Source organism: Oryctolagus cuniculus, chromosome 11 (genome assembly GCF_051225735.1).
Source record: "Oryctolagus cuniculus isolate XC-2025 breed Fujian yellow rabbit chromosome 11, ASM5122573v1, whole genome shotgun sequence".
Lineage (NCBI taxonomy): Eukaryota > Metazoa > Chordata > Mammalia > Lagomorpha > Leporidae > Oryctolagus > Oryctolagus cuniculus.
Genome location: NC_142877.1, coordinates 116864693 through 116882802, shown reverse-complemented (window position 1 = coordinate 116882802; position 18110 = coordinate 116864693). Strand labels below are relative to the sequence as shown.

General features: G+C 54.0%; 1 protein-coding gene across 3 annotated transcripts in view; it reads left to right on the top strand.

Moving 5' to 3' along the window:
* Window positions 1-5838: 5838 nt before the first annotated feature.
* The window catches only part of MRTFA (myocardin related transcription factor A), a 208238-nt gene continuing 195966 nt past the window's right edge, over window positions 5839-18110 (top strand). For 2 of the 3 annotated variants that reach the window (XM_089308960.1, XM_051834083.3), the window contains exon 1: window positions 5839-6083. The gene's annotated coding sequence lies outside the window, so the exon portion shown is untranslated. The remainder of the gene's footprint in view (window positions 6084-18110) is intronic. The other variant, XM_089308962.1, reaches the window with a different exon arrangement.

Sequence of the window (18110 nt, the reverse complement as noted above, 5' to 3'; positions counted from 1 at the left end):
AGCAGGGCCAATCTGAAGCCAGGAGCCAGGAGCTTCTTATCCGGGTCTCCCACGTGGGTACAGGGGCCCAAGGACCTGGGCCATCTTCCACTGCTTTCCCAGGCCATAGCAGAGAGGAGCAGCCAGGACTTGAACCGGCGCCCATAAGGGATCTCGGCACTGCAGGTAGAGGCTTAGCCTACTACGCCACAGCGCTGGCCTCTATAAAAATGTATAAAGTCTACAAACCAGACCTTTCTGGAAACACCCACGTCTTGCCTGCTGCAGGCTGTCCGGCTGCTCTGGGCAGGGGAGGGCGCTGCTTCTCCTGTCTGTGAGTGGCTTTGAGTGGAAAAGTCTGAAAGCACCATTCCCCTTTCCTCATAGTGGGGTTTTATGACGCCACCTTCAGGAATCCTCGATCACAGTGTTTTGGAACCGGAGCACTTCCCAAACACCTGCCATAGCCGGGGCTGATCCAGGCCAAAGCCAGGAGCCTGGGACTCCATCTGGGTCTCCCACGTGGGTGGCAGGGCCTCGGGCCATCGCTGCTGCCTCCCAGAGTGCACATTAGTGAGACGCTGAAGCCAGGGCTGGACTCTCAGCATACTGGTGTCCCAGGGCATCGCAACTGCTATGCTAAGTGCCTGCCCCCTAGTCTTCATTTTTGAAACAAAGGCTTGGGCCGGCGCCACGGCTCACTAGGCTAATCCTCCGCCTAGCGGCGCGGGCACACCGGGTTCTAGTCCTGGTCGGGGCGCCGGATTCTGTCCCGGTTGCCCCTCTTCCAGGCCAGCTCTCTGCTGTGGCCAGGGAGTGCAGTGGAGGATGGCCCAGGTGCTTGGGCCCTGCACCCCATGGGAGACCAGGAAAAGCACCTGGCTCCTGGCTCCTGCTATCGGATCAGCGCGGTGCGCCGGTGCGCCGGCTGCAGCGCGCCGGCCGCGGCGGCCATTGGAGGGTGAACCAACGGCAAAGGAAGACCTTTCTCTCTGTCTGTCTCTCTCACTGTCCACTCTGCCTGTCAAAAAAAAAAAAAAAAAAAAAGAAAAGAAAAAAGAAACAAAGGCTTTATGTTCCACGCGCAACTAAAAATCTTCAGTTCAGAAACAGGTGTTTGGTATTGTTGAAGATGCAGTGCCAACTCCAGGTTCTGATCCGGCTTCCTGCTGATGCAGACCCTGGGAGGAAGCAGTTGATAGCCCATGGAATTGGGTTTCTGGCACCCACGTGGGAGATCTGGACTGAATTCCCGGCTCCAGGCTTCGCCCAGCCTAGCCTCAGCCCCTGCAGGCATTTGCTAAGTGAACCAGTGGATGAGGTCTCTAAGCGGTAAAGAAGGAGTTACAGCACTTTACCACTAGAGGACGCCAAAGAACAGCGTATACGGCGAGCCCTCAGGTAACTAGGTCTCCAGTCACCAGCCTTGGCTGCCTTTCTCTCTAAGGAAACCCATTCATTGTATTTCTCTGTCTCTCCAGATGCTCCAGCCTCAGGTAGGCCCCAAATATGAGACCCAGATTGATAAAAAGTGTATGTTTAGATTCTCTCCCCAAAGAACCCAAAGAACATTTATATTGGCTGCAGCGGTCAGAAAGCCAGAATAAAATCTCACAGTGGGCTTCCATGGTCAGGCTCAGACTGCAAAGGCTGGCTTGTGGAGGCCTCCACCGGGTCACCCTAGGAGGGGACCGACTCTGACCGGCCCTGGGCTGTAGGGTTTTAGCCCTTCACCCCTCATTCCCTGCACCCTGTGGCTTGACCCTCAGTTTTTCTCGTCTGTGAGATGGACACAACACTAGGAACAAGCATCCAGTGTTGTTGGGAGAACTGGAAGAGACAAGGGTGCACACAGTCAGCGCTGGGGAAAAGCCAGCCTTGTTTTGTGACCGAGGAGTCCTCTGGGTAACTGCCACCCCAGGCACGCCCATGATCCCATTGAACCATTCAAATTCACCCCACACGAGCGTCCAATCCAATTCCCAAAACGTTTGCTGAGCGTTTACTGTCCATCGAGAAGTTGTTGGTGATTTAGCCACCAGGGGTACATTTAAAAAAAAAATGGTTGCCAGCTTTTAAAAATTGAGTCTCCAAAAAAAGATTCCTTTATTTACTTATTTGAAAAGCAGAGCATCAGAGAAAGAGGGCGAGACAGAGATGTCTGGTTCACTCCCCAAATGGCCCCAACAGCCAGGGCTGGGCCAGGCTGCAGCCAGGAGCCAGGAGCTCCATCCTGGTCTCCCACACAGGCCGGAGTGGCACAGGGGACCACGCAGGTGGCCACCACGCGCTGCCTTCCCCAGCGCCTCGGCAGGACTGCTGGATCGGAAGCAGACTGCTGGAACTTGAACAGGGACTCCAGCTTGGGACGCTGGCATCGCAAGCTGCCGCTTAGCCTGCGGCACCACGGCGCAGCCCCCCCCCCCCCAATAAATAAATGAAATAAAAATATTCCTCGTCAGTCCTTACTGCTTCTGGCTGGATAACAGTCGCGGTCTCTGAACTTCACTCTGCCCCCGCTTCAGATTCCAAACCACGAGGAAACCTCAGGACCTGGCTTGAGTCTTGACCTCCTAAGCACAGGACTCCTGCGCCTTGGCGTCCGTACTTTGCACACCAGGCCCTCAAGGAGCCTTCTCTCTCCAGTGAGTTATCTGCTTTCTTTCCTGCCCGCTCTTGCAGCGTGCTGCAGCGGACTGCCCCGCCTCACGCCGGCCTGGCCCGCGCAGCGTCTCCGGAGGCCTTGCTGGGCCCCTTCTCTGAGTCCTTCTCCCGTGCTAACGGCACTCTTCACGTCGGCGTCCCTCGGGGACCTGCTCCTGGCTGTGGATGGACACCGGCCGTCTGTTCTACTTTCCAATCTTCTCTAGATCCTTGTGGATGGCCAACAAAGGCTCATTGCGTCCAGCATTCTGATTTCGGAGCCTGTGGCCTGGCTCTGCTAGTTCGTAGCTGTGTGATCTTGGGGCAGGATCCTTGATGGGCCTCTCAAAGCCTCAGCTTCCTCATCTGAAGGATGGGGTCGTAGCAACACGTCCCCGGGGACTCGCGCAGTGACAAAGCATAACAAGCACTGGCCAGGCTCTGCACGGTGCCCGGAGCTGTCAGAGGCAGACAAGATGAACAGTGGAAGGTGTCCTGGAGGCAGCGGGACGTGAGCTGGAATCTGATACGTGAAGAAGCAAGAGAAGACGTCCTAGGCCCAAGGATGAGCCTGATGGAAGACTGAACAGGAATGAGCAGGGTGAGCTCCAGCCAGGAAGAGACAGGAAGAGGGAAAAGGACAGGAAGTGCCTTTCCAGGAGCCTGGATTGACAGATTGGTAGGCGGAGACGTTAGTGTTTTCTGGAAGGTTCCTGGCATTGGGTTGGCCCTTCTGCAATGGCAACAACATTGGAAATGTTGGAGACCATTGGAGAGGCCACACCCACGGGACCAGGAAGTTGCCCCACTGGATGGACAGGGACAAAATGCCAGGATGCCAGCTGTATTCCCTGGGTTAGGCTTAACGTTCTCCGTCTGCACTTAGGCATTCCTTACGGCCATACGAGGAGGGCGTTTGGCTTAGGAGCCATCTGTGGTAGAAGGGGGTGGTTGTGAGGTCAGGGCCGGCGCAGTTGCTACGGTTGTCCCTGCAAGGTGTGGCTTGGTAACAGGGCAGGCAGAGCAGAGATGCCCCGGTGTCCCGGTGCCCTGCAGCAGCTGGGTCACCAGGAAGCTCTGGATGTCACTGCACTTTGGGACCGGGCAACATAACTGCCCCAAATTCCGAGTGGAAGGGAGGAGCTTTGGGGATCTTCCCCAAGGCCCACAGGCAGTGACGCACAGCTACTGGGGTTCCAAAGGCTGCCCGTGGCTCAAGCGGGGAGCTCCTGGTACAGTTACAGCTCCGTGCTCCCCTGCGGTGACTGAGCCCAAGGCAAGGTATGGAGTGGGTGAGCCCATCCATCTGCTGGTTCACTCCCCAGCTGCCTGTAAAGGCCAGGGCTGGACGGAGACGGAAGCTGGCAGCTGGGAATGCCCGCCGTCCAGGTCTCCCTCACGGGTGACAGGAGCCCAGCCGCTAAAGCCCTCTCTGCTGTCTCCCAGGGTCTGCGTAAGCAGCAAGTCGGAGCCAAGAGTGGCACCAGAATTGAGCCCAGGGGCTCCGAGACGGGACGTGGGCATCCAAACCAGCGTCTTAACTGCAAGTCTGAGGAACCCACCCCAGTTTCGATTATTATTATTATTTTTTGCCCCGAAATAATTTCATCTTTTCCAGGAACTTTTTCAAGTTTGTGTCATTTACAAAATAGAAACAATGTAAGTTGTGGCGAAAGAGCCCTGCGGCTGGGAGGTGGGAGGTGAGCGGGCAGTGTCTGCCCTCCTCCGGTGACTAACTCACAACGGTTCTGTGGGGCTGCACGGGATCTGGCCTTGGGGAAAGTGCCCCACCCCAATAGTTCCAGGAGCAGTCCTTTCTCCCAGGTCCACTGTCCTCGGGACACCTGCTGTAGACACTCCTGCCCCGGAGTCACCAGGGCACCGGCTTCCGCCTCCCTGCAGGGAGGTGGGCTCACCCCCAGGGCGGCCACGGCAGCTTATCTCTCTATCACCTGCACCATGACTTACTCAGGGTAAATATTTGTGGAATAACTCATTTTTTTTGGCCAGGGCTTTTGTGGAAGGGTGCTTTTGCCTTGGGGGAAAAGTGTCTGACACGTGGATCCTAACTCCAGCGTGTGGTACTGGCCCCGACGATGACTTACACATGAACAATCCGGAATGTCCCGGCCACCTGGCTGTTGCAGCACTGGCAGACGGCAGCGGCGCCCCCCTGCCCCCCATCTGAGACCCACACCAGCACGCAGGCCCAGGAGCCCGCAGGAGGAGGATGGGGGTCCTCCTAAGAGTTCACTCTCAGCGCCACTTCTCAGCCGCTGGGCCTTGGCACCGGACCTCCAGGAACCTAGAAAACCCTGCTCGCCCCTCCTCCAGCTGCCTGAGGACCCCATCCCAGGAAGCCTCCGGGAAGCGCCCCCTCCCCTTCCTCCCCAGTAGGTCGGAGCTCCGTGCCCTTCTCCGCGGCTGCAGGGTGCGGAGCGAGCGGGGGCCTCGCCCGCCTTGTAGCCCGCGTTCCCGCTCCCTGTGCAAGTCCCGCACCAGGGTCTCGGGCCCCCTCACACCTCCGCCGCACCGGCCTCCCTGGCCCGCTCCTGGGGTCTCCCGATCGACCGCAAGCTCGGGGCTTCACTCCGCGCCGCCCCCTCCCCAAGCCCGGAGCGCTTTCCCCGGGGCGGAGGGGGTCGGCAGGTGTCAGGAGGAGCCCCCCTTCCCACCTGGGGAGACCGACTGCGAGGGCCGGGGCGCCGGGGCCTCGGTGGGGCGGGGGCTGGCCCGGGAATTCAGGGAATCGATCGTCTTCTGGGAAGCGTGACCGTGAAACCCCGACTCGGGAGCCTCAGGCGGGGCGTGAGCCCCTGAGGGGAGGCTCGGGATGGGGTCTGGAGGCTCGCGGCAGGGCATTGACCCCTCGGCAACTCGGCTGTCCGACCCGGCCCGCCGCCCTTCCCCTGACAGGGTGGCCAGGGGCTGCGGCCTCTTTAAGGTCCGACCTCCTCCCACCTCCTCAGAGCCGCTCCGCCAGTTCCAGACTTCCCTCCGCGATGAGGTCATCTCCCCGCCGCCCATTGGCTGCGCCGCGCTGTCAGTCACAGGAAGTCGCGCCGCCGTCCCCTCCTCCCTCGTTCCCCTTCCTTCCCCGAACGCCCCTCTGGGCCGCGGAGCCCTGCCCCGACTGGGCCTCTGATTGGCCAGCTGCGCTGCCACTCCTCCGGCGGGGCGGGGCGGGAGGCGGGAGGCGGCTGTGGTGGGAGGGCCCGCAGCTTCCGTGGCTAAGAGGAGCCGGCGGCGGCTGTGTCTGTGGTGGCCCCGGCGGCGGCGGCGGCGAGCGCGACCGGCCCTGCCTCCCCACCCCCTCGGCTCTGCTCGCCACACGCCCTCGGCGCGCGCCGACCTCTCCCCGGCCCCGCGCGCCCTGCCTGGACGGTGAGCCTCGGGAGGAGCCGCGAGCGGCCGGAGCCGAGCCGGGCGAGCCGCGGAGCCCGGGCCAGGAGAGCGCCGCGGTGAGTGGGAGTCCGGGCCGGGGACCCCTCCCCCACCGCCGCCCCGCCCCGCGCCTCCTTTCTCCTCGCGGCCACGCCGCGCGCGCCCCCGGGGTGCGGGCGTCGCGTCGCCGGTCCTCCCCGCGCTGCCCGCCGCTCCCACTCCTCTCGTCCGTCGGGGCGGGGGTCGCGGGCCGGGGCGCTCGGGCGCAGCCTTGCACCTGTGCACCCGCCGGGCCGGGCCGGGCCTCGCCTCGCCTCGCTGCGCTGGGCGGGGAGGCGCGGGGGTTCCCGCCCAGGCTGCGCCCCGGGTGTGTGCGCGCAGCGGCTGCGGTGGCGGGGTTCCCCGCGCTCTGTGCAACCCTCGGGATCTCCGGGCCAGGAGACGCATCAGGGCTGGATGCCTGAGTGGCAGCCCGAACCCCGCCAGGTGGGCAGGGTCCTGTGCGGGTTTGAAACTTGCAAGCCGAGAACTTCAGCCTCGTAAGAAAGTGTCCGTCAGTGCGCGTTGCTGACAGCCCCTCGCCTGACCCTGCGCCCCTCGGTGGGACCACGAAAAAAAAAAAAAAGGGAGAAGCACTGGTATTGTGCAGCAGCTGGGACTGGACCTTGCGGGGCGACTCCCAGATCTGCCAGTGGCCAGCTTGAGCCTCGGGTTGCTCATCTGGGAAATGGGGGTAGTTGTGTCCATCGGATCTGAGCCTGGCGCGCAGTCAGGGCCCAGGAGCTGTTAGCTGTTGTGAGGTTGAGTTAAGGGCCGGGCTGTGGTGCCTCTGGCTGGATTTCTCTGTTTTCTCCGTGTTATGTAGAGCGGCCTGGTCCCCAGGTAACCGCCTCCCAGGCAGGAGCGGGAGGTGTGTGGCCACCTACGGTGCCACGTTTTCACACAGTTTCAAACTCGGAATGTCCCCAGCTTGCCAGCGTTTGAGATCGCTTCTGCAGGAAGTTGGAGCTTGTAGGACAGCTTGCATGTTCAGTAAGGGGCTTCCCTGCAGGGGAGCCCCAGAACTCCGGGTGGCACTGCGGGAAGCAGTGAGGAGGTGCCCGGCTGGCCCTGGAAGTCGCTGAACGTAAGCTTTGCCCGATGTCCTTTGCGTTTTTCACTGCAAGTCAAAGGGCTTTCTGATGCTTTCTACTGAAATGATAAACACGTTAAGGAGGCGTCTGGGGGTAGCGGCAGCGCTTGCTCCTGGTCCTTGCTGGTAACTGCTAAGGCTAAGAGTCATTCCCACTAGGGTGTGTGCGCCTTTTAAGAGTTAAATCAGGAGAGATGCTGGAATCACACCCCGTCATCCAGAAGTATCAACTGCAGACTTGCCACGTCCTTCGAGTGCTGTCAGATTCTGCGAGGGAGGGACTCGGGGCATAAACCAGGATCTCAGCCTGTGAGGGCAAAGCTGTAAAACCTGGGTCACCCAGGAGTGACGGTGGGTCCTGCTTAGATAACGACGCTGTGCATTCATTTAGCAGACTTTTATTTAAAAATTATTTATTTATTTGAAAAGCAGAGTAAGAGAGAGGGAGAAAGAGAGAGATCTTCCATCTGTTGGTTTAGTCTTGAGCTGGCTGCAACAGCCGAGGCTGGGCTAGACTGAAGCCAGGGTCCTGGAACTCCATCTGGGCGTCCTCTATGGGTGGCAGGGATCCAAGCACTCGGGCCATCTTCCACTGCTTTCCCAGGTGCATTAGCAGGGAGCTGAATTGGAAGTGGAGCAGCCGGGACTCAAACTGGCACGTGTCTCAGGAGGTGGCTTACCCACTGTACCGCGATGCTGGCCCCTCACCTGTAGACTTTTGTTCCACCCCTCGAATGTGCCAGGTATTTTTCCGAGAGCAGGGGTCATCAGGATGGCGAGGTGTGGTCCCTGCTTGTGAGCAGCTCCCAGCAGTGGGAGGGGTAGGAGGGGCGGAGGGTTGTAAACAGGGCTTGCACTGTGGCCGCAAGCCCCGGGGTTGTAGGAGAGGCTGGAGGGCCCTTCTCTGGCTGTGTGGGACGATGGTGTTTGAGCTGAGGGGCTCCAAGAGAGCTGCTGAGGTCAGAAGGTTTTCCCAGCCCCAGGGAGAGGCAGGAAACTGGCATTCCTGATGCGCCCTGTGCCCCAGGCCTTCAGCTCATCTTGTGATGTGCTGCTTCAGCCTTGCCAAGCCCCTGTGAGGCTGATTTTCCCTGTCTCTAGGAGAGGCAAACGGCGGTTCAGGGCAGGTAACTTGTTTAGGCTCATACAGTGAGTGAGGACTTAAATCTGATTTGAAAGCATATGTCGGGGTGGGGGGGCCGGCGCCGTGGCTCACTTGGTTAATCCTCCGCCTGCAGTGCTGGCATCCCATATGGGCGCTGGGTTCTAGTCCTGGTTGCTCCTCTTCCAGTCTAGCTCTCTGCTGTGGCCCAGGAGGGCAGTGGAGGATGGCCCAAGTGCTTGGGCCCTGCTCCCGCATGGGAGACCAGGAGGAGGCACCTGGCTCCTGGCTTCAGATTGGCACAGCGCGCCAACCATAGTGACCATTTGGGAAGTAAACCAACGGAAGGAAGACCTTTCTCTCTTTCTCTCTCTCTCTCACTGTCTAACTCTGCCTGTCTTAAAAAAAAAAAAAGGCATATGTCAGGTGCCAGTGCTAGTGGGTAAAGCCGCCACCTGCAGTGCCAGCATCCTATATGGGCACCAGTTCGAGACCTGGCTGCTGCACTTCTGATCCAGCTCTCTGCTGTGGCCTGAGAAAGCAGTAGAGGATGGTCCAAGTCCTTGGGCTCCTGTACCCGCATGGGAGACACAGAGGAAGCTCCTGGCTCCTGGCTTTAGATTGGCGCAGCTCCGGCGTTTGTGGCCATCTGGGGAGTGAATCATCGGATGGGAGACCTCTCTCTCTCTCTCTCTGCCTCTGCCTCTCTCTAACTCTGCCTTTCAAATAATTAAATAATTCTTAAAAAAATTTAAAAAAGCATAGTGTGCACTTTTTTGGTAACCATGCTTTGTAGAAGACAGCATAGGGATGTTTATGCTGATGCCTGTGACACCGGCATCCATATGGGCACTGGTTCGAGTCCCAGCTGCTCTGCTGTGAGCCAGCTCCCTGCTGATGTGCCTGGGAAAGCAGTGGGGGATGGCCCGAGTGCTTGCTTGGGCCCCTGCACCACGTGGGAGAACCAGACGAAGCTTCTGGCTTCGGCTCTGGCTGTTGTGGCCATCTGTGGATGTGAACCAGCAGGTGGAAGATCTCTCTTTCTCTCTAACTCTTTCAAATAAGTAAATCTTTAAAAAGAATTCAGTATAAAGAATGTATGTGGTTCCATTTGTAATATTTTACTATATCTGTTACAGGTTTCTTATTGTGAAAAGGTTCATATTTGAGTCACTAAGGCCTATATAATTAATAAAGATTATCTTTATCAAATTGTATTTATTTTACACTTATAATGTGATGTTTCCTTAAAAATGTGGCCAGGGGAGTATTCGGGATGTTGATACAGATTCTGTATGAGGCTTTTTATATAAAATTTGTTAAACAGATACAGACTTGCTTAAATATTTAGTTAAGTGTACGGAGAGAGAATTTTACACATATGCCCAATTAATTTACAAAGGGAAAACTAGAATTTTGATTACATTTGGAGTGAACAGTATGACAAGAGCATACGCTAGACTGGAAGTTCCCCACAGGCGAGAAATCATTTGTTCCTGGTTTCAGGAGCAGTTCTTAGACACAGTAGATGCTCAGTAAATTTTTTCACATAGAAGATGAATGTGTGTGTATTTATATATTTATTTATGCTGGGGTTGGTAGTTGGAACTCCATCTAGGTCTCCCACATGAATGGCAGGTGTCGAGCACTTGGGCCGTCCTCCACTGCTTTCCCAGGCACATTAGCAGAAAGCTGAATCGGAAGGGGAGCAGCTGGGAAATGAACCAGCGTCCATATGGGATGCTGGCATTGCACACAGGCTTAACCCACTAGGCCATACACTGGCCCCCTAGGAACATTTTTATCACTTCTTGTTGAGAAAAAACTTTAACCATGAGGTTATATTTGAGAAGGCCCTTGAAAAAGAAAAGGAAAGACATTGATGAGTTGTGGGTGAAGGTATGGGCATGGGGAGTAGTTTATAAATGCATACATCTTGGAAGAAAAGGAAAATTAAAACGAGGAATGGCCCCCTGTCACAGTTCACCAGATACAGGGACTGTTGTGGCTGGGCCTTGATACAGTTTCAAGAAGGAAATCATCTCTGCTCTCAGGAACCACGTTTTGGAGAGTGGGTGTATTAACTGCCTGTCGGTGTATAACCGGTTGCTTCAAAAGTTAGTGTTGGAGGGCTGGTGCTGTGGCGTAGCAAGTAAAGCCACCGCCTGCAGTGCTGGCATCCCATTTGGGCACCGGTTCAAGTCCTGGCTGTTCCACTTCCGATCCAGCTCCCTGCTATGGCCTGGGAAAGCAGTAGAACGTGGCTCAAGTCCTTGGGACCCTGCACCCATGTGGGAGATCCGAAAGAAGCTCCTGGTTCCTGGCTTCGGATCTGCACAGCTCCGGCCGTTGTGGCCAACTGGGGAGTGAACCAGCGGATGGAAGACTTTTCTCTCTCTCGCTGGGTCTCCTTCTCTCTCTTTGTAACTCTGACTTTCAAATAAATAACTAAATCTTTCTTTTTTTTAATTAGTATTGGAGGGTCCTGCATTAGCAGGAAGTTGATGGGAAGCAGAATAGCAGGTCCCAAACCAGGTGCTTCGATATTGTATGCACTCCAACAGCTTGACCTCCTGTGCCACAGCACCGGCTGATGAAGGCTCAAGTGTTGGGCCCCTCCACCCACATGGAAGACGTGGGTGGCGTTCCTGGTGGCTGGCTGCTCGTGGGGCTGGTTGAGTAGCCTGGTGCAGGCTGTTGGTGGGAATTCTGGGTTCTCTCTCTGGGGCCTCTCCCCACAGCCGTTTGAAGGTGGCCTGGCAGCTGGCTTCCCCCCAGGCAAGGAATCCAAGAGACCAAGCTGCATTTCCTGTGTGTGTTTTTTTTTTTTTTTTTTTTTTTTTGACAGGCAGAGTTAGAGAGAGAGAGAAAGGTCTTCCTTCTGTTGGTTCACCCCCCAAATGGCCGCTATGGCCAGTGCGCTGCGCCGATCTGAAGCCAGGAGCCAGGTGCTTCCTCCTGGTCTCCCATGCGGGTGCAGGGCCCAAGCACTTGGGCCATCCTCCACTGCCTTCCCGGGCCACAGCAGAGAGCTGGACTGGAAGAGGGGCAACTAGGACGGAACCGGCGCCCCGACCGTGACTAGAACCCGCAGTGCGAGCGCCGCAGGTAGAGGATTAGCCAAGTGAGCTGTGGCACCGGCCTACATTTCCTATTAAAACCTGGCTTCCTAAGTTCAGTTTTCTGTTGGCACACGTTGTGGGAAGGGACTATAGAGAGATGTGAATGCCAGGAGGTGAGGATTGTGGAGGGCCATCTCGGGGGCGGCCACACCTCGGTGGAGTGGAAGGAAGTGTTGTGAACGGGCACACTATGCCGCGGTGGGGGAGGGAGGGACTCCAGGGAGGGAAGGCTTGACCTAGGAGGGGTGCGGGAATTGGGAAAGACTTACTTCTTTTAACAGATATTTATAAATATTTATTGAGTGTTTACTGTGTGCCTTCCTCACGGAAAGCTAAGATGTGGAAATGGACACTGAGTTAGGACCGCATGAGACATTTTAAGTAATGTAGGCCAGCATTTTTTTAGTATTTGTGGGCCAGCATTGACATAAGGGACAAATCCTTTGATTCCTGCATGTAAGGTGAGGGTGGAGTCATTTTCCTCCCACTGAAAAAAACAGTCACTTCTCAGGGATAGACAAGCAGTAATGGTTTCAGGAGGTAAGAGAGATAGAAGCGTTGAGCTGCCTGGATTGGAATCCTGGCTCCACTTGCTGTGTGTGTGTGTGTGTGTGTGTGTGTGTGCACGCGCACGCCCTTAGGCTGTGTGCCTGGTACTCTTGCTGCTTTATCTCCTCTGTGACTCATTAGTTGTAAAATGGGGATAATAGTGGTACCTGCTGTATGTTGCTGTGTGAGGATCGCGTTTTTAACAAGTGAAGTCCTCGGAACAGCTTCACAGGCACATCATCGTCATGGTTACTGAGCTCGTCCTTACTGGTTTCGGCAGCAGCTCAGAACTGACCGTGGCTGAACGAGGTTGGCCGTAGAGGAGCGAATGCAGAGTGATGTGGGAGTCCCGGAAGGAGCATTTCAGTGTCCACCTTGCCACCTTGGCATCAGCTTTCCCAGGACGAGTATCCTGTGTCGAGGTAGTTTTTATTTTGTAAGCTAGAGTGAATCAGTAGCTTTATTTAGTTGAATTCTCGTTAAGGATGCATCTCACTCTTGCCCTCTTGGAATTACTGGGCCCTCTATCTGCAGAATGGGTTTAACCAGAAGTGATGCTGTCAAAGACGCACATTTTCAAAGAGAAGAGGGAAGTAGGAACTGGGTAAAAGTACCTAAAATGTGGACCCGTGTGGCTGAGGGACGAAGTTAGCCTGCAGGGGATTTTAAAGATTCAGAAAGTTAAGTTACAAGAAGTTCCTGAATCTGGTGTGGGGGTGGGCGCATGGTGCAGGGCTTAGGTCGCTGCCTGCATTTCGTGTTGTGGAATGCCTGGTTCCAGTCCTGTCTGCTTCCTACCCAGCTTCCTGCTTACGTATACCCTAGGAGGCCAGTGATGACTCACGTATTTGGGCCTCTGCCACCCAGATGGAGTTGAGGGCTCCTGGCTTCGGCGTGGCCTGTCCCTGGCTTTGCAGGCATTTGGGGAGTGAACAGACAGATGGAAGATCTCTCTTTCACATAAAATGAAAATAAATACACAGCAATAAATCTGGACTTAGAGAGGTTTAGTAATCGAAAGGGCAAATTACGTGAAACTATTAGTTTGAACAAGCTCTTCAGACACATTAGTCATCTTCCTGGCAAAGTGGGCCGGTTCCCTCAGGGTAGAAGGAAGAGGCAGTGGGCCCAGAAGTGGATGGAGCTCTTCATAGCTTTCAGGCCTCAGGTTTCTGATTTTGTATAACAGAAACACATAGATTACATTTTCTTAAAAGCTACAGTTAAAAATATTTAACTATACTTGTATATCCTATCTATGAAGAGTGAAAATGAGTAAACTTTGTTATTGCATGTTTTAAAGCAAATTTTTAAACAATATTTATTTTATTTATTTGAAAGGCCGAGTTACACAGAGAGAGGGAGAGATAGAGATAGATCTTTCATCTGTTGGTTCACTCCCCAAATGGGTACAGTGGCCAAGGCTGGGCCAGGCTGAAGCCAGAAGAATCTTCTAGGTCCCCCACATGGGTGCAGGGGCCCAAGGACTTGAGCCATCTTCTGCTGCTTTCTCAGGTGCATTAGCAGGGAGCTGGATCAGAAGTGGAGCAGCCGGGACTGGAACCGGTGCCCATATGGGATGCCAGTGCTGTAGATGGTGGCTTAACCTGCTATGTCACAACACTGACCCCCCCAAGGCAGGTTTTTTTTTTAATTTACTGGAGCTGGCACAGTGGCGTACCAAGTTAAGTTGCTGTCTGCAATGCCAGCGTCCCATATGGGCAGCTGGTTCGAGTGCTGCTCCACTTCTAATCTAGCCCTCTGATAATGCACCGGGGAAGGCAGTGAGGATGGCCCAAGTGCTTGAGCCCCTGCACCCATGTGGGAGACCTGGAGGACGCTCCTGGCTCCTGACTTCAACCTGGTCCAGCCCTGTACCCGTGGCCATTTGGGGCATGAACCAGTGGATGGAAGGTCTCTCTTTCAGTCTCTCCCTCTCTCTCTCTCTCTGTAATTTTTTCTAATAAACAAATACATAAAGCTTTTTAAAAAAAGATTTATTGGGGCCGGCGCCGTGGCTCACTTGGTTAATCCTCTGCCTGCGGTGCTGGCATCCTATATGGGCACCGTGTTCTAGTCCCAGTTGCTCCTCTTCCAGTCCAGCTCTCTGCTGTGGCCCGGGAGGGCAGTGGAGGATGGCCCAGGTGCTTGGGCCCTGCACCCACATGGGAGAACAGGGAGGAGGCACCTGGCTCCTGGCTTTGGGTCAGCGCAGCGCCGGCCGTCGCGGCCATTTAGGGGGTGAGACAGTGGAAGGAAGACCTTTCTGTCTCTGACTCTCTTACTGTCTGTAACTCTACCTGTCAAAAAAAATGATTTATTAATCTATTTATTTGAAAGACAGAGCAACAGAGACAGAGGGAGAGACAGATATTTTTTACCCACTGGTTTGCTCCTCAAGTGCTGGTGACGGCTTGGACTGGGCCAGTCCAAAGTCAAGACTCAGGAAGTCTGTCCTGGTCTCCCATGTGGGAGACCCAGTACTTGAGCCATCATCTGTGGCCTCCCAGAGCGTGCATTAGCAGGAAATTGGATCAGAGTGAAGATGGGACCCAACCTATCTTCAGGGATCCCAAGCAGTGGCCCAACTTGAGTGCCACAGTGCCTGCCCATAGGTACCATGTTTTAACTTTGATCATCTGCTCCTTTTGTTCCCCATTTACTCTTTTTTTTTAAAGATTTTTAAAAAATTTTATTTATTTGACAGGTAGAGTTATAGACAGTGAGAGAGAGAGACAGAGAGAAAGGTCTTCCTTCTGTTGGTTCTCTCCCCAAATGGCCGCCATAGCCGGCGCTGCACCAATCCGAAGCCAGAAGCCAGGTGCTTCTTACTGGTCTTTCATGCGGGTCCAGGGGCCCAAGCACTTGGGCCATCCTCCACTGCCTTCCCAGGCTACAGCAGAGAGCTGGACTGGAAGAGGAGTAACTGGGACTAGAACCGGCGCCCATATGGGATGCCAGCACCACAGGTGGAAGATTAACCTAGTGCGCCACGGCGCTGGCCCCCCGCCCCCCATTTACTCTTATTAATATGTATTTAAAATCATTCTCTGAGAAAATAAGAGCTGGCAGTGAGTAACTTGGATAAAAGTCGTTAGCACTGTTAGTGAAATGGAAGTTACATTGAGAATTGTTTGTGTAGGAACCAAGGGGTTTCAGCTCTCAAAATATTCTTTGCAATATTCCTTGTATGTATATATTGTTGCCATTCCCAAAATACAAAACAGTAATAGTGACTTTACATCTTAATATGTTTGATAAATACTTGCCAAATAAGGGCATACCATAGTGTCCAAAATGTTATAATATTTTGATCAGTGTTTTAAGAATCTTAACATTTTGAATGATTTGAGAGGTAGACAGAGTGTGAGAGAGGAAGAGAGAGAGAGCATGCTTGTGCGAGCTCACTCCCATCCTGCCATTTGCTAGTTCACTCCCCAAATGCCTGCAGTGGCCAGGAGTAGGCCAGGACCCAGGCCAGGATTCAGGAATGCAATCCAAATCGTCCGTGTAGGTGGCAGGAACCCTGCTAAGCCATCACTGATGTCTTCCATGGCTTCTTGCATTGACAGGAAGGTGCTCTGAAATGGGATATATGTGTGTGTGTGTGTGTGTGTGTGTGTGTATGTATGTGAAAAGGCAGAGTTGTAGAGAGAGAATCTTCATCCGCTAGTTCACTCCCCACATGGCTGCAACAGCCAGAGCTGGGCCAGTCCAAAGGCAGGAGCTTCCTCTGGGTCTCCCACGTGGATGCAGGGGCCCAAATACGTGGGCCATCCTCCACTGTTGTCTTCATCTGCTGGTTCATTCCCCAGACGCTTGCAACAACCGGAGTTGGCCAAACCAAAACCAGGGGGAGCCTAGATTTCAGTTTAGATCTCCCATGTGGTAGCTGGGACCTAAGCGCTTGAGCCACCATTTACTGCTTCCCTGGTACACATTAGGAGGAAGTTGGAATTGGAAGTGGAGTTGGGACTTGAACCCAGGTACTCCAATATGCATGCAAGTGTCTCAAGTGGCATTTTTTTTTTTTTTAAGATTTATTTATTTTATTTGAAAGGCAGAGTTGTGGAGGGAGGGAGGGAGGGAGAGAGAGAGAGAGAGATCTTTCTTCTTAGTTTACTCTCCAAATGGCCACAATGGCTAGAGCTTGGCCAGACCAAAGCCAGGAGCCAGGAGCTTCTTCCTGGTCTCCAGTGTGTGTGCAGGGGCCCAAACGTGGGCCAACTTCTGCTTTCCCAGGTGTATTAGCAAGGAGTTGGATCAGAAGTAGAGCAGTCAGCAATCGAACCAGCACCCATATGGGATGCTAGCACTGCAGGTGGCGGCCTATCCGCCATGCTACAGTACTGGCCCCTCAAGTGGCATTTAAACTTCTATGCTACATACCCATTAACTTTTTTTTTTTTTTTTTACAGGCAGTTAGACAGAGAGAGAGGGAGACAGAGAGAAAGGTCTTCCTTCCATTGGTTCACCCCCAAAATGGCTGCTACGGCTGGCGCGCTGCACCGATCTGAAGCCAAGAGCCAGGTGCTTCCTCCTGGTCTCCCATGCGGTGCAGGGCCCAAGCACTTGGGCCATCCTCCACTGCCTTCCCAGGCCACAGCAGAGAGCTGGACAGGAAGAGGAGCAACCGGGACTAGAACACGAGGTGCCGGCGCCGCAGGCGGAGGATTAGCCTAGTGAGCTGCAGCGCCGGCCTCCCATTAACTTTTTAAAAATTGACTATTTTTACTTTGAAAGAAAGATCGTCTTCCTGCTGGTTCACCCCCCGATGCCCACGGCAGCCGGGGCTGACTTGAACACAGCCCTTGTGGTTTGGGAGGGGTGCTTCCTCAGGGCACTTTACCACTGTGCCACTTTCATTCAGCAACACTCCAGGTGCACACACTGAGGTCGTGGCGTGGGAGACAGAGGTTGTGAAGTTTTATTCTATATTGTGGATTCAGGGAGCCATTTCCCAGTCTCTTGTTGGAGTGCTTCCTTTCTGTTCAGATTTTTTTAGGGAGTGGAGGGCCCTGGAATGGTGTCAGGGAAGCAAGAACGTAATGAAATCACACACTAATGGTTTGAAATGTAATGAAGATTTCCTTTACCTCCTGGAAGTTCGTCTGTAAATGTCCGACATGAGTCTCGTATATCTTGGGTCAGATGATCGTTTGTTTAGTCCTTTTCCTAAATCAGACACTCTGAAGCATGCTGGACTCTTTCCTTTTTCCCTGTTTGACCTTTACTTGAAAGCTGATTCTGAAAGTGGACCTGGCGCAGTCAGTACGTATGGAAACTGGGTATGACTTGTGCAGTTTGGACACGTATTCGTGACATTTGTTTTCGACATGTCTAATAACCTGTTGGGTACCTAAATAAAACTGAGTTAATTATAGTGTAACCTTTTGTTCTATTTGGAGAGCGGTAAGGGATTTTTGAATACCCTCCAAAATTCACCTTCATCAAATGAGCTTACAAAGCTCCTTCTGGAGCAGGATTCTCAAAACTTTAGCTGCGTGAACCACTCTGCCGCTCTGGGCGGTGCTTTGCTTTGTTTTTTAAAAAGCCGAGTGCGTGTCCTTGCTGTTTGGAGGTAGTAGGGTGGGTTCTGCAGCTGAGTGCACCTGTTCTCAGTCCTGGCTCTGCCGCTCACTGGCTCTCTGATCCTGGGCAAGGAAGTTAATCTTTTTGAATCACTGTTTCCTCATGGGAGAGTTGTGAGAGGTAAATAAATTCACCTGTAAAACACTTAGCACATAATTAGCGTTTACTGCCTGTTAATTTTCATAGCACCCAGAAATTCTCCTTTGTAGCAGTAGCCACGATTATAATTAAATAATTGTGAACTTGTGTTTTCCTTCTTTTAAGCTTCATGAAGACAAGCAGCACGTCTGTCTTCACTGCCGTCCCCATCGTCCAGCGTCCTGCTTGGCTGGAGTGCGATGGATGCTCAGTAGGTGTTTGTTGGATGAATGGACACCTTCTCCTGACCCTGTCCTCCCTGCACTTAACGCACAGTGTCCTGAACACCGTTCCTTTGGCACACTTGGGGATTACTTTGTTACTTGAACTTCGTTCTGTGAAAGGGAAGATAGTGAAGAGATGAGTAACACAACCAGGAGGATCAGAACCCTATTCAAAAGTGTGAGAGCACACGACTCTGACTTGCTATCCCCCGTAATCCAGTTATCCGGCTCTGAGTTCCACAGAG